Here is a 27,609-nt window from a genome sequence, read left to right on the forward strand (position 1 = left end):
ACTGTTGCTACGGAACCCTGAAAGATGTGTAACTATTCATACATCCCTGTCCCTCACGTAGAGTCTAGACTCTAGACCAGTGTTTTTCAAAGTGTGGGTCGCGACCCCCAGGGGGGTCGCGGCATTTATCAGAGGGGGTCGCGAAGTTCAGCTTTAAGATAAACTTATAACAGGCTGGTTATTTTTTTTTTAACTTAAAAAAGTCAAATTCTTGAAAATTAAAAGGTTAACCTTAAAACAATTCATTTTGTGATAAATAAATAAATTGTGTTTATTTGTTGGAAACGTCAGCTCACATAATATGAAGTCGCAAATAGGATCAAAACTTCAAGGGTTTCTTTTACTAAATGTGGATATTCAGCCATTCTTTTAACCCAGAACGCATCAATTGAAATGGTGCTTCTTTCACCGAGGCGTTGAGATCCCCCAGCTCAACGGACTTAAAAAAAATCAACTTTCAAAATCCAACTTTCCGTCACCAATCAATGTTTCAGTTGAGAAATAACTTTGGAGTTGGTTTTTTAAACCTTGCAAGCTCTCCACCATATCTGATGATATTTCTTGAATGTTTTCAGCCATGCAAGGGAAATAATCAAACTGCATACGCATACGCAAACTGCATGCTGTGTAAAAATGTTGTCCACAACTCAATTTTTGCTAGAAATCCGTTAACTTTATCTGTTTCTGTAATTATGTTTTCGTCCCTTTCTTTGTAGTCAAAGATACGGGCAAGATATGCTACTTTCAATATCGTAACATAATCAACAACAACATTGAAAAAACATTAATAATTCTGATTCAAGCTCTATAACGCGTGTCAAAACCCTTCCTCTGGAAAGCCATCTCTGAGTAATAAGTGATAAAGTACACCCATATCTACGCATACTATTCGCAATAGACGAGTTTGCAAATCTTTACCTTTGATCGAATTTACAACTTTTATTACATCTTTCAGCACTAAGTTATAGGTAATATTAGAAACGAGGTATGGGGGTCGCGAAAAAATTTGAAAGGTCATAATGGGCCGTGGCACCATAAAGTTTGAAAAACACTGCTCTAGACTATCAATTTCCGCAATAAAATTACTTTCGTATTTTTAGGGTTCCGTACCAAAAAGGTACAAAAGGAACCCTTATGGCGCCGCTCTGTCCGTCTGTCTGTCTGTCACATTATTAAATATCTCGAGAACTACTTATGCTATCGTTTTGAAATTTGGAACACTTATGAACATCGTTAACCTCTACAAATTGAAAGTATTTTTTATTTTTATTAATATTATTAATTACAGAAAATGGCCAAAATGAAAGCGGGGGCAAACTGTAAATTTCAAGTAACTAGAAGTCGTTAGAAAGAGCTCTTACTGTACATATCAAAACTATTTTTTATATTTTTTTGGTTGTGGAAAAAAATGTTTTATGAAGGAAAATGTAAAAAAAATACCGTTCCCCACCCCTTATCTCCGAATTTTAACAACATAAATTTATGAAATTTTCACCAAACATGAGTATTATAATGAATATTACAGGAAAAATAAAATCGTACACGTATCTTGAAAACTTTTTTTTAATTTATAAAAAACCTTTCAGATTAAAGCCTCCGCCACACATAAAGCGTTTTGATAGCGTAGCGTTAGCGGAGCGCAATGATAGCGGTGCGCCGGCAGAACGCTGGCGTTCCGCTCGCTATCCGCGCGCATTCCGCTCGCAATCCGCGCTCGTTAGTTCCCGCCGGCGTCCGCTGAGCGCAACGCCAGCGTTCGTCCGGGGACTCCGGCGCACCGCTATCGTTGCGCAGGTTGCGCTCCGCTACCGCTCCGCCTACGCTATCAAAACTCTCTTATGTGGCCGAGCTTTTACATTTTCAATTTCAACACCCTTGCGGGTGATTATTGTACCTGTATTTTTTAACAAAATAACAATGAAATTACCTGCATTCAAATAGAGGCAAAATGGTTAAAATCGGTTCACGCAATAAATAATTAACCCATAAAAATCATCTTCCATACTAGCTCGCGCGCATTAGTTTACTCAATTTTCCGATAGATGTCGCTGTACGCTGAACGCTCATTTCCTAAATCGCGTTTTTCCGGATATAATGAGGTCGGTTCAGGAGCGTCCTTGCGACATGTCATAAGTCGTAAACTATTGAAGTCGTCGAATAGTCTTGATTTTATTTGGACGTTGTCTAACACTAAAATAGTATATTAAAATATTACTATGTATATTGTTATGTGGGAAATTGAGTCTGGAGGAATTTAGTCAAGTCTGTAAGAGTTCTATGAATAACATTTTAATGATTCAACTATTGAAATTTTGTACGGAACCCTCGGTGAGCGAGTCCGACTCGCATTTGACTGGTTGTTTTATATTTTAGTCTCTCGATATCGGCTTTCTATACTAAGTTTGTTTTCTGTTTTTTAACCTCCGACGCAAAAACGACGGGGTGTTATAATTTTGACGTGTGAACGTGTCTGTCTGTATGTTTGTCTGTGTGTGTGTGTGTGTGTCTGTCTATGGCATCGGAGCTCCCGAACGCATGAAGATGAACCGATTTAGATTCGTTTTTTTTGTTTGAAAGCTGAATTAGTCGAGAGTGTTCCTAGCCATGCTTCATGAAAATCGGTCCAGTCGGGGGTTTTTTCAAAATTTTAATTCTGTAGATAGGTTATTTTAATGTGGACTCCTAACTTTACAAACTCATCAATACCAACATAAAATTAACTACTTATTTACTTGCCAATTGTTAATGTGGTATATTAATGTATATATGTAGGTACCTACATATAACGGAAGAAAAAACTTGTGAGGTATTCGGTCACGTGACACGTCAGTCACAGCTACAAGGTATTGGCTTATGCAGTATAATCTTAATGCGTCAGAGATTGTAATTTCCAAGTGCATCGAGTCTCGTAGTAAATTTGGATTGACTAGTTGGTGCGTTTACGATTTAGCCAGGGGCTGCACCGAGGGGTCGGCGAGGGGTCGTTGAACCACTAGGGTTCCAAAGTCGTCCCGGTTCGAAGCGGGGGCGAGCGCACTCCACTAGGCCGGTCGTTGACTCACTGCACTGGGGTATTGCACCCTGTCAAAAATAGCGGGTTCAAACCTATTGTCACTAATTATCAAATATTTGAGGAGATAAAATATCGAAAAAAAAAAATGTTTTACAAATCAGTTCAGATAATAATGATAATGTCATATTCTTTCGACCATTGTTTACGTTACCAATAAACTAGTACACTTAGTACAGTCGAGTTCATAAATGTGTACATTTCTTTACCTTAACCCGATGCAATAAGGTGAAAAAAATTACACATATTTATGAAATCTACTGTAGGTATAGTATGAATTTTCTGAGATGCACTTTTCGGTTTTGCCCTAATCTGTTAAACAAAGGCCTTTGTTTCTATTATGCGCCGCGGTTAGCTCCCGTTTCCACAGCACGTGCTAAAGTCTCAGTGTAAGGTCAGTGTGGGAAAGACCGTCTACCCGGAAAGACCGTCTATTGACTATAACTTTTGTGTTTATATATCTACGCCTCTCACACCTCCGAAGGTATACCAGTTTTTCATCCTTAAGCCATTGGTCTTCAATACATATCCCTAGGACGAACATTAGTTAACAATAAACTTGATTCGTGTTTCGAACTCGAGCATCGAGTTCAACATGGTTCCGCAAAAATTAAAATAAAATAGAAGCAGTCGGAATATTTGTATATCATGTATGTAACGTAGTCATTTAATAACCGTTCTTTCTGACTAGTACTATTAATCTACTCAAAACGCGTTCAATTTCTTGTTTTATGTTCTGAAATATGTAACCTAGAAATTGTGCCTACTCAGAAAGTCCGGCATAAAAGAGAAAGGCAAGACCGGCATACGATAAACAAGGAGTTGCTAACCTTTTTTAGGCTTTATTAATATAAGTCGAGTGTAAACAATATCAATATATAAGTACGTTTTTAGCTTATGATAATTGTACCATTTTTGATTTTAACTTTGAAATACAGTTTTGGTAATGATTCGTATGGTGTTACTAATATCATTCGAAAGTATTAAATAAAAATTACATAGTTGTGAAGAATTATAAGTGGTGAACAGAACTAAGCCTACTTGCGATTAAATAACGACTTTAAAACGCCCTTGTAAAAAAAATAACTTTGTATTAACAATGCCAATTTGACGTATTTTAACAAAGGCTGTAATGGATAAATAGTGGGTAGTATTTTTTTATTTAGCATTTAATAGTACATTGTGCAATTGTGCATCAAGGGAAGGAACTTGAATATTACTAACGAGAGTAAGTTAAATCGCGACGGCATGCCAGAGCAATTTAAAGACTCGAGTTTGTAATATTCATACTCCCCGAGTTACATACAATGTTTTTCATCACACTTGCAATATAAAAATATGTAAAAAGATAAAAAAAATTGAATACGGTACTAGAAATTTCATAACTCCCTTGGGAGAACGATTTTTCTATAACTCACGCTCCGCCTGCGTGCAAAATCACATTTCGTGTGCAAGTGTGATGAAAAAAAAAATAACGCATTCATTCATACTGTAGTGACTATAGCAAAACCAAGCATTGCTAAGAAATGGTACCAAACTAGTTCACGTATCTTAATATCCTATTACGTTTTCTTAATAACATAGTTTCAAAAACAGATAAGTAGTTTGATTTATATGAGCCTGTAATATCGTGACTAAATTGTATTCGCAGGTGTTCGTTGGAAAAACAGTATTATACAATATCTGGACCTGAAAAGAAAAGGTTATGAACCCCATCTACGGTCTTGCCTTATAAATAGAAAAATGCTTATATTTTCCAAATTTCAACGTTATTTTAATAATTATCTAGCACATTCTGCCCCGTTATTACGTAAAATAACAGTGATCATGATTTTGGAACTTAGTCTCATATGAAATTACGCGACAACAAGCACTAGACGGTCTTTCCGTACTCATCGCGGGAGGACGGTCAACCCGCCGAGCCTTAAAAAATGTGATTTTTATCAATTAAAAGTACCTTATTTCACCAAAATACTGTAAAAGCTTTGTGAAATATAATATTTGCTATCCCATAGGACCATGCGCATTACGCCAGACTGCATTAATTATAGAGTTTTATCCACTCAAACTTTATTTCAAATAAACTATGCCGGTCTTGCCCGCACTGACCTTAGTTAAAAAGCAACTATCATGATAGCAATAAGGTTTAAATCCATAAAAAGCCCTTTCGGAGATAACACGTTCTGTCATCTTCAAAAAAGTTACCTGCACACTGCAAACTGTTTATTAAATTTGAACCTTATTGCTATCATGATAGTTGCTTTTTAACTACACTGAGACTTTAGCACGTGCTGTGGAAACGGGAGCTAACCGCGGCGAATAATAGAAACAAAGGCCTTTGTTTAACAGATTAGAGCAAAACCGAAAAGTTCATCTCAGAAAATTCATACTATACCACATCCGCATATTCCACCCACAGCTTATGTTATCAATGTCACATTCGAGACATACGAATATATTTCAAATATAAGGTCAGTGTGGGGAAGACCGTCTACCCGGAAAGACCGTCTATTGACTATAACTTTTGTGTTTATATATCTACGCCTCTCACACCTCCGGAGGTATAACAGTTTTTCATCCTTAATCCATTGGTCTTCAATACATATCCCTAGGATGAACACTAGTTAACAATAAACTTGATTCGTGTTTCGAACTCGAACATCGAGTTCAACATGGTTCCGCAAAAAATTAAAATAAAATAGAAGTAGTCGGAATATTTGTATATCATGTATGTAACGTAGTCATTTAATAACCGTTCTTTCTGACTAGTACTATTAATTTACTGAAATCGACCTCAATTTCTAGTATTATGTTCTGAAATATGTAACTTAGAAATTGTGCCTACTCAGAAAGTCCGGCATAAAAGAGAAAGGCAAGACCGGCATATGATAAACAAGGAGTTGCCAACCTTTTTTAGGCTTCATTGGAAATAAGTCGAGTGTAAACAATATCAATATATAAGTACGTTTTTGGCATATGATAGTTGTACCGTTTTTAGGGTTCCGTAGTCAACTAGGAACCCTTATAGTTTCGCCATGTCTGTCTGTCCGTCCGTCCGCGGATAATCTCAGTAACCGTTAGCACTAGAAAGCTGAAATTTGGTACCAATATGTATATCAATCACGCCGACAAAGTGCAAAAATAAAAAATAAAAAATGTTTTATTAGGGTACCCCCCCTACATGTAAAGTGGGGGCTGATTTTTTTTTCATTCCAACCCCAACGTGTGATATATTGTTGTATAGGTATTTAAAAATGAATAAGGGTTTACTAAGATGGTTTTTTGATAATATTAATATTTTCGAAAATAATCGCTCCTAAAGGAAAAAAAAGTGCGTCCCCCCCCTCTAACTTTTGAACCGTATGTTTAAAAAATATGAAAAAAATCACAAAAGTAGAACTTTCTAAAGACTTTCTAGGAAAATTGTTTTGAACTTAATAGGTTCAGTAGTTTTTGAGAAAAATACGGAAAACTACGGAACCCTACACTGAGCGTGGCCCGACACGCTCTTGGCCGGTTTTTTTGATTTTAACTTCGAAATACAGTTTTCATAATGATTCGTATAGTGTTACTAAAATCATTCGAGAGTATTAAGTAATTAAATAAAATATATGTGAGATGATTGTTAAGAATGATAAGAGGTGAACAGAAGTAAGCCTACACTGCATTATTCATCCTCAATTATTTAAGTTGGTAGAATTATCGTAAGTTGTACCCGTTTTTTTATTATTTTTGTTTAAGTATATTAATTATGTATATTGTACAACATGCGACGACAAATATTTCCAAAGAGAGTAGGGTTTCAAGTTGGTCACCCGACCCGACCGTTAATTGACATTGCTGACTGTCACTTTGACACAAAAGTGGTCATGGGTGTGGTCAAATATGTTTTCAGGGGCGCTGAGTCCAAAATTAATAACCAATCTGGAATCTGACATTGCTGACTGTCACTTGACACAAAAGTCGTCATGGGTGTCGTCAATAAGTTTTTGGGGGTGGCTGACTTCAACATTTTTTTTATACTACGTCGATGGCAAACAAGCGTACGGCCCGCCTGATGGAAAGCGGTCACCGTAACCTATGGACGTCTGCAACTCAAATAGTGTCACATGCGCGTTGCCACCTCATTAGAAACCTGTACATTCCCTTTTACTGTGTTAAATACACAGTAAAAAGGAGTGTACAAGTTCCAAGGAGTGTTCGGGTTGCCGACGACTCAAAGGACAATAGACGGAATAAGTCAGTTCCGTAAGACCTCCCGTCATCAGCACACCGCACCCTCGTTGAGCTCTGGCAGCCTTACTCACCGGCAGGAACACAACACTATGAGTAGGGTCTAGTGCTATTTGGCTGGGGTCTTCTGTAAGGTGGTTCTGTAAGTCCCAGTCGGGCTCACACAAATATCATTCGCTACGCCCTACCTACCCCCTACAAAATTAATGACTAATTGGAAATCTTGACATTGCTGACTGTCACTTTGACATAACATTTGTCATGGGTCAACGGGTCGTGGGTCAGTGTGTCATGGGTCAATTATCGTGACTAAATTGGATTCGCAGGTATTCGTTGGAAAAACAGTATTATGCAATATCTGGACCTGAAAAGAAAAGGTTATGAACCCCATCTACGGGACATATGCCGGTCTTGCCTTATAAATAGAAAAATGCTTATATGTTCAAAATTTCAACGTTATTTTATTAATTATCTAGAACATTATGCCCTGTTATTACGTAAAATAACAATGATCATGATTTTGGAACCTAGTCTCATATGAAATTACGCGACAACAAGCACTAGACGGTCTTTCCGTGCTCATCGCGGGAGGACGGTCAACCCGCCGAGCCTTAAAAAATGTGATTTTTATCACTTAAAAGTGCCTTAATTCACCAAAATGTTGTAAAAGCTTTGTAAAATATAATATTTGCTATCCCATAGGACCATGCGCATTACGCCAAAGTACATTAATTATAGAGTTTTATCCACTCAAACTTTATTTCAAATAAACTATGCCGGTCTTGCCCGCACTGACCTTACTGTTGCGTTGCATACCTACTTCTTCATATAATACTATAAATATAACATAATGACGTCAGAACAAGTCAAATATTGGAAAGTACAGCCGCGAACTGGAGTGAATTAGAGACTCAAATAAGTGAATAAAATGAATTGAAAACAAAGTTTATAATTAATTCATTAGCCGTGTATTTTTGAAAGTGCACCAGTATTTACGCCTGATGATAATAATTTTATGTGGCTGAGCTGATGATGGAAGGTCAACTCCTCAATGGTTAGCAGTTAAAGGATACTTCTTTCACTACTGTACGCATTGTATCACTGTTAGTGACTCGTATGACACAACATGACAACACAGACCGATCCATCATCATCATGTGAATGAATTGTGCTAAACTTCATTTGAAATTCGCTATTAGACTATGTCGCTATTTCATCATCATCATCATTTCAGCCATTAATCGCCCACTGCTGAGCATAGGCCTCCCTTCGTGTAAGCCAGTTATCCCGGTCCTGGGCTAATCTCCTCCAGAAGTGCCCCGCAGTTTTTCGAATGTCGTCCACCCAACGAGCCAACGCATGCCAGGCGCTTCTTACATCCGACAGCGACCACCATTCGGTCAACATGTAACTATTTGCCTATTACTATTACTTATATTACCTATTTCGCAATATGGCTCAAACGCATTAAGCTTAAGAAGCTGTTTGCCCTTTTCGCGATACCCCCAATTTACAGTTAGCTCAAAAAAAAAGGCGGTTTGCCCTACGGACATCTGAAGATACCTAACCTGCCTAAACCTGGGGCATCATTTCAAATCTCACTGTGCCGGTTTCGCTTTTGTCGAGAAACACAATGCAAAACGCAACCAATCTTAAAGCTCAGCCAGACATGCCCGTTTTGAGAGTGTAGGCGGAGCGTTTGCGGAGCGCAATGATATCGGTGCGCCGGACGAACGCTGGCGTTGCGCCCAGCGGACGCCGACGGGAACTAACGAGCGCGGAAAGCGCGCGGATTGCGAGCGGAACGCCAGCGTTCCGCCGGCGCACCGCTATCATTGCGCTCCGCTGTCGCTACGCTATCAAAACGCTTTATGTGTGGCGGAGGCTATCTGGGTATGCCAGATTCGCATTTAGACGAAAACTCAACAGGCCTACGTCTTCATCCGATTACTTTTCGATTGGTTTTAAATTTAAACAACAATAATGTTTAATTTTGCACATAGTGTAAAATTCGAAGGTCAGTTAGTGATCGTGTTTATTTGGCATTGATTAAACTTTCGTGTGGAGCAGGCTGTGGCTGTATCCTTAATTATAACTGTTAGATGATTACTAAAAAATACATAACGAATAACGACAATGTTTTAGTTTGGTTCATTCTGAAAATATTCTTATTATATTCTTCCTGTGGCCGGCTTGTGCAAATTGTTGGCATAGACTTTAGGTTTTATGTAAGCGACTGCCATCAGACCTCTCAGTCATCACGTCATCAGATATAAATATTAAATATTATTATAAGACATTCTAGACAATCCTGGTTTCGTTGACTCCAAACATTTTGATATGCTTAAAACACCACGATTTCTTTACATCTTACGAGCGGTCACCGACATAGGCAGACTTTAACCCTTTAACTATTTTGACGTTTGTTCTACTCATTCGAACTTTAATTTTGAACTTTAATTCTTATTGTACAGATACGGTTATGTTTTAACCGACTTCAAAAAAGCAGGATGTTCTCAATTCGACTAAATGATTTTTTTTTGTATGTATGTTACCTGATATCTCCGAGAATCGTGAACCGATGTTCAAAAAAAATTTTTTATCGAACGGGTATAACCCCGAGATGGTCCCATTGGCAGCAAGTCGGGGTCTGATGATGGGATCTTGGAGAAATCGAGGGAACTCTTCAAATGTTATAGACACTTGTAATGTTTTTATTTTTAGTGTATTTTTCAAAGGTACACCAGTATTTACGCCTGATGGTAATAATTTTATGTGGCTGAGCTGATGATGGAAGGTCAACTCCTCAATGGTTAGGAGTTAAAGGATAATTATTTTACTACTGTACGCATATTCGGACTGATACTTATAGTTATAATATCAATAGGAACCACTAAAAATTAAGAAATAAATAAACATTTTTTTTAATAAAACCGCCTTCAAAAATAAGCGCGTTAGAAATCACGGAGAAACTAAAATGCAAAAAAATAATAAATTGCCCCGGCAAGGCCAGAGGTCGCAGGTTCGAGTCCTGCCGGAGCGGAGGTGTGAATTTTTCCATTTTTCCTTTAATTTAAAAATATGTTATAGTCAAGTTATTTAAGAAAATAGGCAAGAATGACCATCAGCCATTACAGAAAATAATAAACATTTACGGGACCGACTTACATAAATTGACCTACTTACTTAAAAAAAGTTTCATTTCAAGCCATTCAAGGCTGTTACTTCCAAATACTGAGGTACGAAATTAGGCCAAGTTCGAGTCATGGTCATGGCGCGGAAAATTTCACATCATCGCAGTTTCAAATGTAACTCGTTCAATATTTTGTTTTAATTTCTTGAGATCGACTAAAGCTAGATCGACTGACACTATATGTATACATTTTGATAATAAAGTTAAAGTTATTTGGTATGCGGATCTATATTTTATATTTACATTATAGGTAACAGATAGAGCAGGAGGAGTAATAATGTGAATTATCATAAACCATAATTGCATATCTGATCCGAATAAATAGGCGGCCTCGGCATAGGGCAACCAGGCCATTCGTCCTAGTTAACCCTATTTGTCCTAGTTTACAACCTCCCGGGTGGAGCGGAGCCCTCAGCGGCGTTCGGTAAAGCCCGGTCGGGTCGGGTTTGGTGTCAAGGATACCTTTATTTAGCCTTAACTTCAATGATCAACCGTTGACCGTGATTAGGAACGCAAGTAATGATAGTTCGTAGGTGATGAGAAGCTTGTTAATAAGATTTTTTTATTAAGTCGTTTGGAAAAAGTTTGCATCGCTCTTAACACATACATACAAGGTACCAGTAAGGTTGGTACGCGATATTTAAGTGCCCCAGGCCATCGATCTAAACTACCTAGATGCACCATCACGGCTTAGAATGTGTCCGCAGCAAATTGTGCTTGAAAATGTTCTAAGCACAATTGGGCGGTCAGTAGCGCTTCATCCGCCGTGTCGGCAACATGCCTAAGTGCTCCGTAAAAAAGTGCAAAAATAACACCTTATATACGTTGAAAAAGGATGACGTATCGTATTTCTGGTAAGTAATTGTTAATAATTTTATAATGTTATGCATTTGTGGTCAAAATGGCTTCCTAACTTACAAAAAACATTTATTTTCTAGAATAATTAAATTCCTTGATTTGGTCTTACGCAGTTTGTCTCTCTCTCTCGCGCTATACTAGTAATGAGCGGACGGCGACAAAAGATGGATGAAGTGGAACATAGTTAAAAATGGAATGATGGAGTCGCTAATTTATATTTTTTGTAAAAGAAGCCTATTTCATATTAATAATGTATGTATTTATTTATTATTATGGACCAATAAGTCTGAAATAAATGATTTCAATTCAATAATATTAATACATATCTTATAAATTACTTTAATTATAAAAAGAAACAACCCGGGAATAGCAAATTCGTTTTTAAGTAATAAAAAAGCTTTTTATTCCAGATTCCCAAAACAAGACGTTGAAAGGGAAAAATGGCGCAAGATTATAGCTGAGGAGCGGAGAGAAGATTTACCCAAACAAAGCTTTGAAAGAAATTATACGTAGAATAATAAATTAATGTCATCGTTCAATTCTTCTTTGTTTTAATAGCTACTTAATTCATATTCTCCAAGTGCACCCTCACACACACCACATACAATCCCTCAACTGTTTACCTTCACATAATCGCTACACATACACTCACTACACGCACACACACACACACACACACACACACACATATGTTATATATATACATACCTACACACACACACACACACACACACACACACACACACACACATATATATATATATATATATATATATATACCTCAGTTGACTCTATTTAATAATGCAAACATTGCAAAACGTGGAGATATTAATCAGTTCAGTTGCAATTGTCCCCCAGTCCAAATTGTCCCGCCGTACCTTATATATTTTTTTGTTTGAGATAATATCAATAAAAATATCGTACAGTAAAAACTCATTTTTTTTCGCTTAAAATACGCAACATCTCGAAAAATGTTATACCAAACGTTTTGTTCCTTAAGAAATTTTCTATCTAATAGGATTTTTTAAAACAGTTTTTCGCAAAAATACCGCAAATTTCCTCATTCTCGCCTTTCATCTCATAGCGCGACTCCCATGATGCCTCTGTCCATCCTCGTTCCCAATGTAAAAATGGCGTTTAGATTGTTGCAGCGCAAACGAAATTAAACTTAAGTTGGTTGCAATAAGACGTAGATTTTTTTAAAAATATGCACACCTGCGATCTGCGGTAATAAAATTTTATGGCTTTCGCGATGATCACATTCATTAATGTCATAACCGCCAATTGCTTGCATTTGAAATTTAACTTTAAGTACTAAGAAATAACGTTGTTTTTGTAAAAAAATGAAAGTAGTTTTTACTACATTGCGAAGTTTTCGTTTGTCAACTGGACGCACACATTTGCAACTAAGCGATCGGACACTTTTGAGTGCCGAATTTGTAGGTGATAGTGTATCTAGAGAAGTTTAAATCGATGCCCCAGGCCCATTCGATTTAGAGTCGTGCTCATATTTTTAGCGCATAAGGCCCCTCTATACTCAGTTACGTTAGTGATTGTACCAACAAGGATTATAATAAAATATATTCTAGCTGAATTTGAATTCTGTAGCGTTCAATATTAAAGAACCAATTTAGCTATAACCCTAAATTGCAGATTATTCTCGAACGGAACGTGATGGTACCTAATAGGTAGCGAGAGTATAAAGACTCGCATGTACGGAACACAAGACAACTTTGATCCGTTCATCGGGGTAATCCTCCAAGGTCACGCAGTTGGCGGGTACCGCCATGTCTCTGACCTCTGATTACAACTATTAGTTGTAATAATAGCTACCTACACGGTCATACGTCGGAACGGTTTGCCGGCTTCTCAAATAAAGTGCTAATACACTACACAATAATCTTAATGTCGGCAATTTAAACTTAAATACTAATTTGTATTAATTACGTTCTATTTTCGCAAGTACTAGGAGTCAGATTTTGTAAAACGCGAGTCGCAACCTTAAATTAGTATTTAAGTTTAGCCACATAATATATAATAGTACAAGTACAGAAGGCCCACTGCTTTGATGTTCACGAAATGCCGCCTTTTAAAATGCCTACAAAATTCTAACGGCCTAGCCACGACAATGGTCTAAGGCGTTTTGCGGCAGCGGCAAGCGGTAAGTCACAAAAACAAAAAGACTCGAACAACTGTAGCGCGCCGCGCCCGCACCGCCACGACATTACAGCGGCGCGACCGGCCTAGGCGGCTAGATGGGGCTAGCGATTCCGCGTGAAACAAAACATTTTGTTTTTATTATGAGCGTCTTAAACCCGAAACCTTTATTTAATGAAAATTGAATTGTACTTTCGCGTATGTAGTATGTAATAATGTTTTCAAACATATTTTTGTATAGTATTTATTCGTATTTACTCTTATTTTTTTCCTAAGTGTTTATTTATATTAAGTATCATTTAACTAGCCATAAAATAAATTCCATGTACTTAGTCATCACACATATTCTCTTGTACAAGACGTAATTGACTAATTAAAGCATTCTATGCACTTTAGAGTCATATTCGACAGTAAAAAAACATGTTTTTAAATATGAAAACGTTCTGGCCGCTCCTAGGCCCTTAACAAAGAAACGAGCCGCACGTGCGCAGCGTCGGATGATAGGGTTGCAGCGTCGGATGCATTAAAACGAATTAACTCTCAGATAAAATGTTGTACTATACATATATTCAAGTCTTGGGTACTTTCTAGGTATATATACAGTATATATATATATATATATATTATTTTGTTTAAGCCTTCAGCATCACAAGCCTTATTGAACTTTTCCGTGGGACTTAATCAATAAGATCTGTGTAAGTTTGTCTTATTTTAGTGAGCGTCAGGACCCCTGGACCACTACAAATATTTGATGTTTAGTACATACTAAAATTTTGTACCTATTTGATACTATTTGGTACCTGAGTACATATATTTGGTACCTCCACTGATATCGAAAAATCGAGCGAATAAAGTGGCCAGACATTTTGACGTCAGGATGTCTGGACCATTTTTGGTTTACATAGTTCTAGACAACACTACTAATTGATATGTTAGTCAATATTTACTACCTATTTGGTACCTGTCAATATATATTTTTTAAAATTTTTTTGGCGTACCAGAAAAAAGTTATGACGGAATTTAAAGTTGTGAGCCCGGCCGTGCCGTTGAAGTATGTAGCGCCTGTCAAAAGTATAGAGGCAAATCCGCCTGCCCTCCTGCGCGCGTCAACTTAAATAGGAATTTAGTTTTAGGCACTCGCACATCATTTCTACTACTGACTAGTGGCATTAATATAGTCGAAATATAAAAGTAATTAGTGTAATTACACTAGTTTTCCATTTTCCTCCTGAGAGACCTAAACACGTGGCAACAGTTGGGCAAATTCTAGGGGGAAATAGCATAAACTGTTATAATTAACAGCGTCATTGGTAATATTGGTATATAGGATGTATTTTGATGATGTGGACCAGTCTATGGTCCACGAGCTCCGTTATAGGGGTTTATCATATAAATAAACCACTGCTTTCGGTAACATTTGTTTTTTGCATCGATTAGTGTCAATTATGAATTAAGAATAAATACAAGCATCAAATCAATCATCTACTATCAGTACCTACAACCACAATGCCGCCAAATCTGCCATACAGCTCTACAGCTGCTGAACAGTCGCAAAAATGACCGGCTGTCAGGGGTAAACTGATTTACAAATTTCTCCGCCAGGAGATGTCTCTCAGGGACATGACATGACATTAGACGTTATTGAGACTGTAGGAGGTTCTCTCAGGAGGAAAATGGAAAACTAGTGTAATTACACTAATTACTTTTATATTTCGACTATATTAATGCCACTAGTCAGTAGAGATGATGTGCGAGTGCCTAAAAATAAATTCCTATTTAAGTTGACCCGCAGGAGGGCAGGCGGATTTGCCTCTATTCTTTTGACAGGCGCTACATACTTCAACGCCACGGCTGGGCTCACAACTTTAAATTCCGTCATAACAAAATATCTTTTTCTGGTACGCCTTATGAATAGTTCATTAAAAATTTGATCTTAAAAAAATATATTGACAGGTACCAAATAGGTAGTAAATATTGACTAATATTAATATCAATTAGTAGTGTTGTCTAGAACTATGTAAACCAAAAATGGTCCAGACATCCTGACGTCAGAATGTCTGGCCACTTTATTCGCTCGATTTTTCGATATCAGTGGAGGTACCAAATATATGTACTCAGGTACCAAATAGTATCAAATAGGTACTAAATTTTAGTATGTACTAAACATCAAATATCTGTAGTGGTCCAGGGGTCCTGACGCTCACCTTATTTTATTCATGATTTCTATTTAACTATGCATTATTAGCCATTCCACTCGTGGACTTCGCATATGAACCTCAAAAAAACTCGCGACGTAAAGTAACAATAGAAAGTGCGAACGTGCGTTCCGTGAGAACGCGCGTCACCCCTGATTAGGCCGCGAACTCGCGGCCGCCAGCATGTACTTGTAGCGCGGCGATACAATCGCGGAGTGAGCCGCCCCTGGTTTAGCCAGACGGGAACAAGTAAAGCCTGACCATTGTCAAGAGGGCGCTGGCGCTGTTAATCTCAGTGTATATGGAAACATGGCGCGTAGTCATATATTTCTCGTCAGGATTTATTACTGAATACGTATTTGTTTACACGCAGTATATATACTATTAAATAGACGCTGGTTTCTAATACAACTAGGATACAACATATATACGAGTATGTAGAAATCCTTTATGGAACTAGTAGGAACTAGAAAATCAACCAAAAAAAGAATTATGCATCAAGTAAAGCAAAACTTAATATGTAATTAATTCTGTGTTTAAGACGCAACAGGAGCGAAAATGCTAAAATGGAAAGGAACTACCTTTCAATTTGGGAATTTTACTTAAATACACTCGTGTTATTAACTAGATTTATCGAAAAAAAATTGTCCATTAAAAACAACACAGTTAAAATAAAAGATATTGCGAAAAATGTTTAAAATCGAGGTGCCGCGCTCTCGACTGTTTCCTCCTCCAAAACTTAATCAATCCGAATGAAATCTGTTGCATCTTAAATTATATTTATACATATATATTTTGAAGCTCGTATTTAAATGGGTATCCATTGTATCCAACCCGTTAGGTCAGGTTAGGGTGTCGCGACACTCGCGACACTGGTCTCGGCAGTCGCGTTGGATTTGGATGTAGCCGAGGCAAGCGGGTTTCGCACGTGGCCGCTGCAGCACGACCGGGTTGTCGACCCGCGGCCTTGGGCGCAGCGCAGCCCCGGCTCCGGCCCCGGCCCCGGGCACCCACTCCGGCGCAACTCTGCACCATAAAACGTCACCCTTAACGATCAAATCTCCCTGAACTGATACCCACCATGTTGTATTTTTAACCCCCGACGCAAAAACGAAGGGGTGAAGTTTGACGTGTCTGTCTGTGTGTTTGTCTGTCTGTCTGTTTGTCTCTCTGTGTGTGTGTGTGTCTGTTTGTGGCATCGTAGCTCCCGAACGGATGAACTGATTTAGATTTTTTTGTCTGAAAGCTGAGTTAGTCGGGAGTGTTCTTAGCCATGTTTCATGAAAATCGGTCAACTATGTCGCGGTCGGGGGTTCTTTCAAAATTTTAATTTTGTGGTTAGTTTAGGTTATTATAAGCTCAAGTCAAACTTCACATTTAAATCAAAGTTTTTGTAACAGGTTCTGTCCATATCTATCTAATAAAACAATAAACTATTATTATAAGTAGGACTAAAACTTCACAGTAAGCTTAAAAGTTAAAACAGTCCACAGTTAAATTGTTTTTGCAACAAAAGATATTCTACCTGCAAGACTGTTTTAGTTATTTAAGATCAATAAGTACTTATAACAATACTAGTAAGTTTGAACAAATAATGGCACAACGAACAACCTACTATCTACCATAATCGGCTTTACTGCTCATTGCCTTGGCCGCCGTTGTTGGCCATCTTTGTCAACTAGTGAGTATTATGATAGAAAGTATTAAAAACCTATTTTATTGTTATAAGTCCTAAGTTATTGTCTAGAATATAAGTCATTTATTTTATTGTTTTTATGGGATTACGCTGTTTTAAAGTATCACTTCCTAAGGTTCAGTCTCGAAACCTTAATTTGTGTTAGACGCATAATGCCCTACTTTACGAACGCAAAATGACAACTTACTATGTATACGTAGATATATGAAAATTTGTCAAACATAGGTTATATTATACATATACAGTGGAAACTGTATAAGTGGAATCGCAAGGGACCGGCTGTTTAGTTTCGCTTATCCAGGTTTTCCATTTATCCAGTTTTCCGCTTAACCAGGTTCAAATAAAAAGTGTTCTCACTTACAGAGGCTCTCGCTAACAGAGGTTGTGGTTGCTAGTAATGTCGCTTATAGAGTTCACATAATATATATGGTCAAATAAACGATCAAGACTTAAATAATCACCTTTTATCTAATATGCATGTACACACAAACATTACATACATATTTCCGAAAAACTGGATTCCGCTTATAGAGGTCCCAAAATTCCACTTGTAGAGGTAATTCGTCGCTAAGGGACTGGGACTGAGACCTTGGGTCCACTTAAAGAGGTTTTCCACTTACCCAGGTTCCACTTATCCAGTTTCCACTGTATAGGGTATAGTCAAGAGTGAAAATATGTCCCATAACGTTTAATTCGTCGACATAGGAGCTATGGGGACATACTTTACACCAACTTTTTAACACCAATATTTTTACACCTTCAATATTATAACAATGAGTCGGAATCGGAAGGGAGGGAGGAGATAAGCGGCCGGAGTCAAGGAAGGTCATTTTAAAATCGCAAATCACCGACTCCGGCTCGAGTTGTTTTTGTTGTTTACGCCTCGGTTGGGCGGCAGCGGCACTGGCGATGGCGGCAGGTTCCCTCGCGCTCGCTTTCACATGGTGCGGAGTGCGGCGCGCAGCGCGGAAATATACATACAAACGTTTACTTCACCTTGGACTTATTTTAATTTATTGTATGTGTGTGATGGGATTAGTTGTCAAAGCGGACCCCAGGCTCCCATGAGCCGTGGCAAATGCCGGGATAACGCAAGGAGGATGATGTGTGATGGAAACGTTGAACCATGAAAGTGTCATGGACAGAGATTTGTACCTACGTGAGATTTTTTTTAAAACAACATATAATACAAAACAAACTCATGTTGACCTGGTTGTGCTGTGAAACATTCCGCGTTTTATCTTAAGTTTAACCTAACATCCGTATTTTAGGTTGACTGTCATTCTTACAATGGCAATTCGCTGTGCGCTATTAAGCAGGGCAAGCACACGATACTGTCGCGCCCGTCATGTGCTTGCCCCACAGGCAGGTAGAAACGGGCCGGGGGCGCCGCCGACCGGACACGGCGATTCCCCGCGAGCGGTCAGCGACTCCCCGAGTTGTGTAGGCCCACAGACTGCCTCAACCACTACAGGCTCTTTGGTAGTGGTACCCGGATGCAAAGCCGAACCTAGGTGATAGTCTTATAGGTCATTTAGAACATTCTTAGCTACAATCTATAATAATACATGTCTTAAACAAATTTTATTCGTTTTTTTATGTTTTGTGATTTGTCCACAGAATATATAATAGTACAAGTACAGAAGGCTCACTCCTTTGATGTTCACAATATGCCGCCATTTTAATTTCTTACCTACATTAACAAACAGGACCACCAAGTTGAATTCCTAAAATGTTGGATTTGCAAAAAGTTGAATTTGCAGGATGTTGAATGTTAAAACGCGATTCTGAGTAGAAATCATATTCAAAAATACCCATGTTAAAAAAAGATTCCAGGAATATAAACTTGAGTTCCTAAAATGTTGAAATCCCAAAATGTTGAAAGTATACATTTTGAGAATTCAACTTTTTGATATTTCAACGTTATGAGAATTCAACATTTTGCGAAACTGAAAAAAATCAACATTCTGGGAAAGTCAACGTTTCGGGATTTCAACATTTTAGGAATTCAACCTGGTGGTCCGGGAGGTAACAAACGGACCTCACGCGAGCAGCCGACATTGAATTTTATTGCGTCGCGCGAAGGCCATCACCACTGAATGGGCCGCGAACTCTCGGCCACCGACATCTACTTGTAGCGCGGCGATAGAACCGCGAAGTGAGCCGCCCCTGATTTGTCGATGAAAACTCGCAAAATTTTAAACTAAATCGATAATAGTAATTAATTCTTTTTTACTGTAGGTATCATTTTTTTTTTGTTTTATTTCGTATTCTACAATGTTTATTGTACATCATAAATAAAAGTAATTTGGAACATCTGTGCCCAATAAAAAACAACTACAGCGATTTAAACATTTAATTACATTAATAAAAATGTTTCGAGTGATTTCTTAGGAAGATAAAAAAAAACTAAAATTTTCCCAATACATTTATAACTAAATGGCCTGGCTTTGCATCCGGGTCCAAACACCCTGTAGATGTAGATAGAGACATTCAAACCAAAATGTTTCGTCAACAGCACTCGTGTAATTTAGAAATATTTATAGAAAAAGTGCATGAGCCTGGGCTTATACTATGTAATGTAATGCTGATGCTACTCAATGGGGGATGTCTGAAAATTTGAAAAGTGGGTGATATTTTTTCTGGTGATAGGAATAACCATTTCTAATTACAGAAAAAAGTTACAGATTTTTTGGTAGCACCATACATTTTATAAAAATAAAAACGTGTTGCTCGACTGCGCGTACGACCCACTTCGGCTGTTATGAGATTTGTCTTAGTCTTTAAAAAAAATCCATTTTGAATCTGTGCTGGCCACAGACACTGACAGTTGATTGTCAACTTGACATTTTTCTCGGAGAATTATCTGGTAAACTATTTTAACTATTTATTATCTTCCGGTTGGGACGCCATCATAGCGGTTTCGTGTCGTGAATAATTTATTTTTCTTTTACTCATTAATGTTGTTTAAAGTGTAATATTGATAGCGTATTATGCAGTAAACTAATGGTGTAGTGAGAAGCTGATGAAGAATTGTTCTCGAAACGCGTTTAGCCTCTTTTTTGTCGTAAACGGCCGGTAGTCCACGTGCTCTTGTAAAATCTAGCTATCAATTTACAAGTGCTAAGTCACCGTACAATGTCGTACTTACCGTACAAAAATTACTAATATTAGCTCATATCACCTTGACACTGGCGAAATAGTCCCAATGGACTGAAGCCATTTAATTTTAAAAACTGAACCTGAACTATTAATTTCTTTTTTTGACTCATTTTCTCTCCCTGGCCTCTGATTTTGCCTCCTTCTACGACTACCTTCGCTCTCGAACCCCGGACCGTGATTTTACTGGCTTAAAACGACGACCTTTGATTTTAAACCCTGGACCTGATTCTACTTGCATTAACGAAGACGTGTGCTTGCCCTGCTTGCTGCCGACGGCCTTTGCGTTGAACCCCGGACCTGATTACAATTTTTAAGCCCATTGAATTGGGAAAACGTGGATAGGTACTAGCGATTTTGTAAGAGCTAGTTCATCTAATTTGCCAAAATGTGGAACAGCGACAAACACAATGCCTGTGAAGAAGAAATTGATGAAAGATGCAGAGATATTTTGGACAGAGAATGTGTATCCCATTAATTTTGAAAAGTGCAACTACATGTTAATGAGTGTAATAAACATAAATTTGTCTTGATCTATATTTAACATTATTACTCATTTTAGCACCCATAAGCACGTTTTCACATTATTCGATCCAATACCGGATGTTGGACCGATATCCCATACATTACAGGCGTCGTCTTGGATTTTTTCCATTGAAATCCTTCCAACATCCGATATCGGATCGGGTAATGTGAAAACAGGCTAACTCCTAGTAGTGATTCATAAGAGCACCTGCCTACAGATGAGAACTAGAGAAGGACCTGTGCCCTAAACAAATAACTTTAGATTGTTGGTTTATTGTCTGCTTTAAGTAGTTAGTGCTCAAAAAGGAAATGAGTTTGCGATGTGACACCTACTGCTTTTCACATCACCCATTCAGAAAGGGTACTTTTCGGCCCTGTTAGGAGGGAATTAAGTGACACTTTTCTGTTCAATAACTTTGTCTGGCCTGTATAAAATATTAACGCCACGGAAAGTGTTTGCACATAAAAAAATTGTGTTGATTAAGTGCATAATATTTTTACAACAGACCTGATTCATATTTTGGTATATAAGCAAATACCAAAATATGAATCAGGAAATGATGTGAAAAAAAAGTGTCAAATGGTAGCAATAGTAGATTGTGCAACAAGGGAGAAAAATGAGATATATATCTTGAGTGTAGCAAGGTATTCTTAAATTTAATCCTGAGCGTAGTGAGGGATTCAAGTGTTAAGACACAAGGTGGAATTAAATTTGCTACACATATTAACATCAACTTTTAGGAAATTTATATATAATGATATGTTATATGAACATAAAAAACCGGCCAAGTGCGAGTCGGACTCGCCCACCGAGGGTTCCGTACAAACTTTCTTTCAAACTATACCTAGTAAAAATAATCTCATATTTTCATATAACTCTAATGACTTGACTAGAAGACAAAAGTATAGGCACTAATGAGTATTATAGTGTATAGCGCCATCTCCCGGTCAATTTGCTAACTAATTTGCGCGACCTGGTTTTTCAGGGATAATTCTTTATAATGTTAACCGATTTAAACAGTTTTTACTTTATTGGACAGAAGATGGTTTACGTAACATCTCGTATTAATTTTAAGTACGATATACATCCGCAAGGGTGGGTAAATTGAAAGTAAAAATCTGAAAACTTTTTTGTGAATTAAAAAAAAGTGTTCAAAATACAAACACGATTATATTTTTCCTGTAATATATAGCATAAAACCAATGTTTACTAAAATTTTCATAATTTTTCGTTGGTAAACTTCGGAGATAAGGGGGGGGAACGGTATTTTTTTTACATTTTCCTTCAAAATTCTTTTTTTTTCCACAACAAAAAAATTATAAAAAATAGTTTATTTACGTTCAATTTGAGCTCTTTCCAACGATACCCCACTTGACCTAGTAACTTGAAATTTACAGTTTGCCCCCCTTTCATTTTGGCCATTTTCTACAATTAAAATTAATATATTTAAAAAAAATATACTTTCTATTTGTAGAGGTTTACAATGTTCACAACTATTCCAAATTTCAAGTTGATAGCATTAGTAGTTCTCGAGATATTTAGGAATGTGACAGACGGACAGAGTCGCACCATAAGGGTTCCTGTTGTACCTTTTTGGTACGGAACCCTAAAAATGGTATGTTATGTAACCATGTAAAAAAAATGTGTCCTTGAAGGGAAAAGTATCACTTTGGTCCCTAATAGCAAAGAGGAAAAGTGCATCTTTGCACCCTCCTCGCAGTGCAGGGAAGAAAATAATCCTTTCTTTTTGAATCCCAGTCACTACACTCAGTATTCAATTACATATAGAATACTTCACTTCGTTCACAATTCAATTTATATCCTCGCTATAAATATGCAATTTTGCTCCCTCGTAACACAATCTACTATAGTGCTGTTAATCATGCTTTAACAGTATGGAGGGCTATAGAAGAATATGGAAAGCCATAGCCGACTGAATTTGATAGTAACTTGACAGTAACTCAACACACATGACACACACCTACAACTCAGAAGTAAAATAAAACAACACAATAAAATAAATCAATTGTATTTTATTATAGGACATTGCAAATTATAAAAAAAAATGTATTTTACCATATTTTTCCTATTGGTCTATCCAAAAAATACACATTTTATAAAATGCCACCGTGTCAGATATTTATGGCTTTCTTTTTTATGATATTATTGCCAGTGTGTAACTGCATTTTAAGGTTGGTAAACAAGACACGGTATCTTACACTCAGGTGGTCTTCACAGCAAAATCGCACTCTGGTTGGGCAGTTCCTGCCAACCTATTGACACGAACTTTCCTTCAGCTCCTTTCTTAATATGAACAATTTTAAATCTGGGTTTTTCTGGTTGGTTTTAGAACAAGTTGGTATAAAGCATGTTTTGGGATCCTTATATCGTGTTTATGTACTTGTATTCATTATAACAAATAGTGTCCGGAACTTAAAAGCGATGATCGTCCTTATATCAAGCAAAATCAGAAGTCAGGGAGGCAAAACGGATCGTAAACAGTTCAGCAGGATCAGATCCAGTGTTTAAAAGCAAACGTCTTCGTTAATGCAAGCAGAATCAGGTCCAGAGGTTAAAATCAAAGGTCGTCGTTTTAAGCCAGTAAAATCAACGTCCGGGGTTCGAGAGCGAAGGTAGTCGTAGAAGGAGGCAAAATCAGAGGCCAGGGAGAGAAAATGAGTCGAAAACAGTAATAAATAGTTCACCAGATAAGGTTATGAATTCTCCGAGAAAAATGTCAAGCTGACAATCAACTGTCAGTGTCCGTGGCCTGCACAGATTCAATTAGGAATTTTTTTAAAGACTAAGACAAATCTCATAACAGCCGAAGTGGGTCGTACGCGCAGTCAAGCAACACGTTTTTATTTTTATAAAATGTATGGTGCTACCAAAAAATCTGTAACTTTTTTCTGTAATTAGAAATGGTTATTCCTCGGAGGAAATATAGACTGGAGTAGCCTTCATGTTGCGTCTACGTACAAATAATTCTGCCAAGATTCGCGGGAGGTGAGGAAATAACACATGTAAAGGAGTACTCACAAATGCAAAAAATATTATTGTCAATACACACGCACATTATGATAAAAAAATAACACATGCTCATTATGATGCACACAGACATATCACACTTGGAAATACTTCGTAGAAACACAGTGTGTACGGACACTAAATGCGCACGTGTGTGTCTCAAACTATAGGAATGAGGCAGGCATCGATAACAGAAGTCGATAATAATTAATCAAGCAAATTATAATTTTAATGATGTCGTTGTTTTTTCTAGATCTGTTTAATGTTTGGCACTATTATAATCATATTAAGATTCACTAATGACAATCCTGGGTAGTAGGTATCACGCGGGTGGACTAGCGATGGATAATACGATTAGTAGGTAAAGAAATATTTGACATTTTGACAAAACATTAATTTATTTTTCCAGACTAACTAATCAACAACGTTTACTGCGGTTGGTGGTACTAAATCATTATAAACAAACTTGGTTAAATAAATAAACTAGAAATGGTTTAGTCTTCATTAACTGTTATCAATACTGGTTCAAAGTGAAAAGTTTATTAAGTACATGTAATAAAACTCAAATCATTCTCTTTCGGAAAATTGCAAATATATTTCAAATGAATTGTGTGATCAAGGTTTGCAAATCATACTTTTTTATCGATATTTGGTATTTTATCGACCATGCCCACATCTCTAAGACAAGTCTCGGTCAAATTATTTTTCTAATTTTCAATTATTCTTGTCAATATTATTATATGCTCTATTCTAATTGCAATGAGGTTAATTCTTACAAAATATATACAGTAGAACCCGCTTAAAACGATTCTGAGGGGACTCAGCCAAAAAAGCGTTTTATACGGGAAATCGTATTAAACGTGAAAAAAATGTGTTTCATCGTAAACTTTTAATATTCATGGTTACTTTTTCTTGGAGCGATAATGCTTTTCTTCTTATTTTTGACATCACTGAACCAAAGATGGGACAAAGAATTCAGAAACTCAACACCGCAGCAGTGATAATGAGCGAAGTGTATGTAGGTAGGTACGAACTATCGCACTAGCCGCTGAGTTAGGACGACAAATTAGAAATTTATCTTTACGGGTGGCGGTGTCGCCAAAATCGCGTAATTAGTACAGTACAATTAGTTCCGATTTTTGTCACCCGCATAAATAAAGTTGTAAAGTAATGCAAGGTGGGTGGTTTTAGATGATGTATTAAGCGGGGACGCGAGTCGTATTAACCGTGAAAAAATGTCTGAAAACAAGTCTCAAATTGCAGGGACCGGCGTAAAATGGCGTAATATGCGGGAAATCGTATTAAACGTGATCGTTTTAACCGGGTTCTACTGTAAATGAAGTCTCGTGGGCAGTGCGTCTTTTTATGAATAAATTGATATATAAATATCGACCCTATTTTAAACCACATTAGGTAACTTCTTAAACAGCAAAAAATCGAAGTCTCGTGGGGAGTGTTCGTGACGTAATTTCTACCCACCAACAAATTTCAAATCGATTGCATTCGATCACATAAATCGATATTCGATGACGTATGACAAAAATATTATCATTTAGATAATAAAAACAGTAACACAACAATATTAAAATTACTTACAAATGGAATATTATGCCATCTTTTTGCGCTTTTACAAGTGTTCACAGCACACGCGGGCATTTTTAATTACCAGTGATATGTGTCGTGGCGATTCTGTGAATGAGCATGAATCGATTGTGAAATTGTATTTACGTGACTTTATGAACATTTGTTCAAGTTTTTTGGCAGAGGGGTAAGTAACTGAAAGGCTACTCCAGTCTATATTTCCTCCGAGGGTTATTCCTATCACCAGAAAAAATATCAGCCACTTTTAAAATTATCAGACATCCCTCATTTTTAAGTACTTAATATTCCCCCGAGTACGATTTTGAGCGGACTTTGAGCAACCGTATTAAATAAACAGATATGTGTATCAAACTAAGAATTAAACACACTGAAAGGTATATGCTGTTGATATGCTATCAAACAAATCGACTCGTTACAACGGCAGTGCACAGAGCCACAATAATTATCATTTATTGACCTGCCTGCCCTGTCCTGTGCAGTACTCGATGTTGTTCATATCTAATATACTTGTACCTATATATTTATAGATACCTACAAATGTTATAGGCATGCTCGTGCGTGCAAAGCTGATAATTGGTAAAGTTCACGAATATGTTTTTTTTTTTTTTCAATGCAGTAAAACAACATTTTGCTAATATTTAGTACTTTTAGTAGTGCTTGACTTATACTCTCCGTTTGAGCTGTGCACACTACATAGCTTGGCTGGGGCAGTGCCGAGGTGTTTTCTGGGTGTGAACCTGTAAACATTGGGTGAGCACATACACCGTCAGAATGTGTTATACGCTATATCTGTACGACTTACCACTCACTTGAGGTGCAGCCGCAGGTGCAGTAGGCTCAGTGAACAGATTTGAAGTTGAGGCGAGTTGGATGGACAAAAAATAGCTTATAAATCGATTCGAATTCTGTGTTTTTATATTTTCGCTTAGTAGAAAATCACGAACATGATCTAAATTTCACCAAAAATAAATCTAACAATTTTAATTATGCAAAAAGCCAATTGTATTGTTTCTAAATATTCGCCATATCGGGTTTTAAGAAAACTTAGTTTTTTTATTTAACGTACTAAAGGTCTACGTTACAAGTAGATAGTCGTACCTTCTATTTCTATACGTAGATATCGTCTACTGGAACATACTATATTATATCATTAAGTATGTATACTAATAATAATACTGTATAGTATCTTAGTATGAACCTTTGTTCTGTATCCGTACTATTTATTCAATTGCATTTTTGTTTGTAATTTGTTGAAAACGGGAGAGCACAGGCGTCGAAGCATTCCCCGCGAGCAAACCGTCCGCTCCGTTAATCGCCTCCGCTCTGCTCGCCGTCCTAAATATAGAACTGCATAATGTGGTTATGAACGAGATCGTAGCGAGAGAAACGTAGCGCGGCGGCGGCGTCGGTCCAACTCCGACCTCCGTTGCTAACGCTCTCCCTGCAGTGTAACAGAACAGTGTGCGTAGCCGAATGCACAAACGCTCACGATAATATCTCTTTCGTAGCTATCTATCTCTCTTGCGTATTGGCTCGACAAAGCCAGACTGCATTTCTGTGCCGTTTGGCCATGGCCAAATGCCATTTGGCTACGGGGCCTGGAGACAAGGGGTCCCTGGGCGTATTCAAGAAAAAAAAACTCTTAATTTTAGAACAAAACGGGACTTAATCACGTAAACACTTACATTTATATTTGGCCCGACGTTTCGAACATCACATTATGTTCGTGGTCACGGGTAGACTGGCGAGGAATTGCATCAACATCTTCTAGCCGCGCGAGTTTCTCGAACTACCCGCACTTGTTCTTGATTATTCACTTTTGCGCTAGGGTTGTCACTTTGCCTACTATCACAGGGTGCCTTACTGGTAAATAAACTAAAAGCTCCGGCTGTA

General features: G+C 37.5%; 1 protein-coding gene across 4 annotated transcripts in view; it reads left to right on the top strand.

Moving 5' to 3' along the window:
• The window catches only part of LOC125241886 (E3 ubiquitin-protein ligase TRIP12), a 113,416-nt gene that overhangs the window by 14,675 nt on the left and 71,132 nt on the right, over window positions 1-27,609 (top strand). The gene's annotated exons all lie outside the window — the stretch shown is intronic.

This window comes from Leguminivora glycinivorella, chromosome Z (genome assembly GCF_023078275.1).
Source record: "Leguminivora glycinivorella isolate SPB_JAAS2020 chromosome Z, LegGlyc_1.1, whole genome shotgun sequence".
Classification (NCBI taxonomy): Eukaryota; Metazoa; Arthropoda; class Insecta; order Lepidoptera; family Tortricidae; genus Leguminivora; species Leguminivora glycinivorella.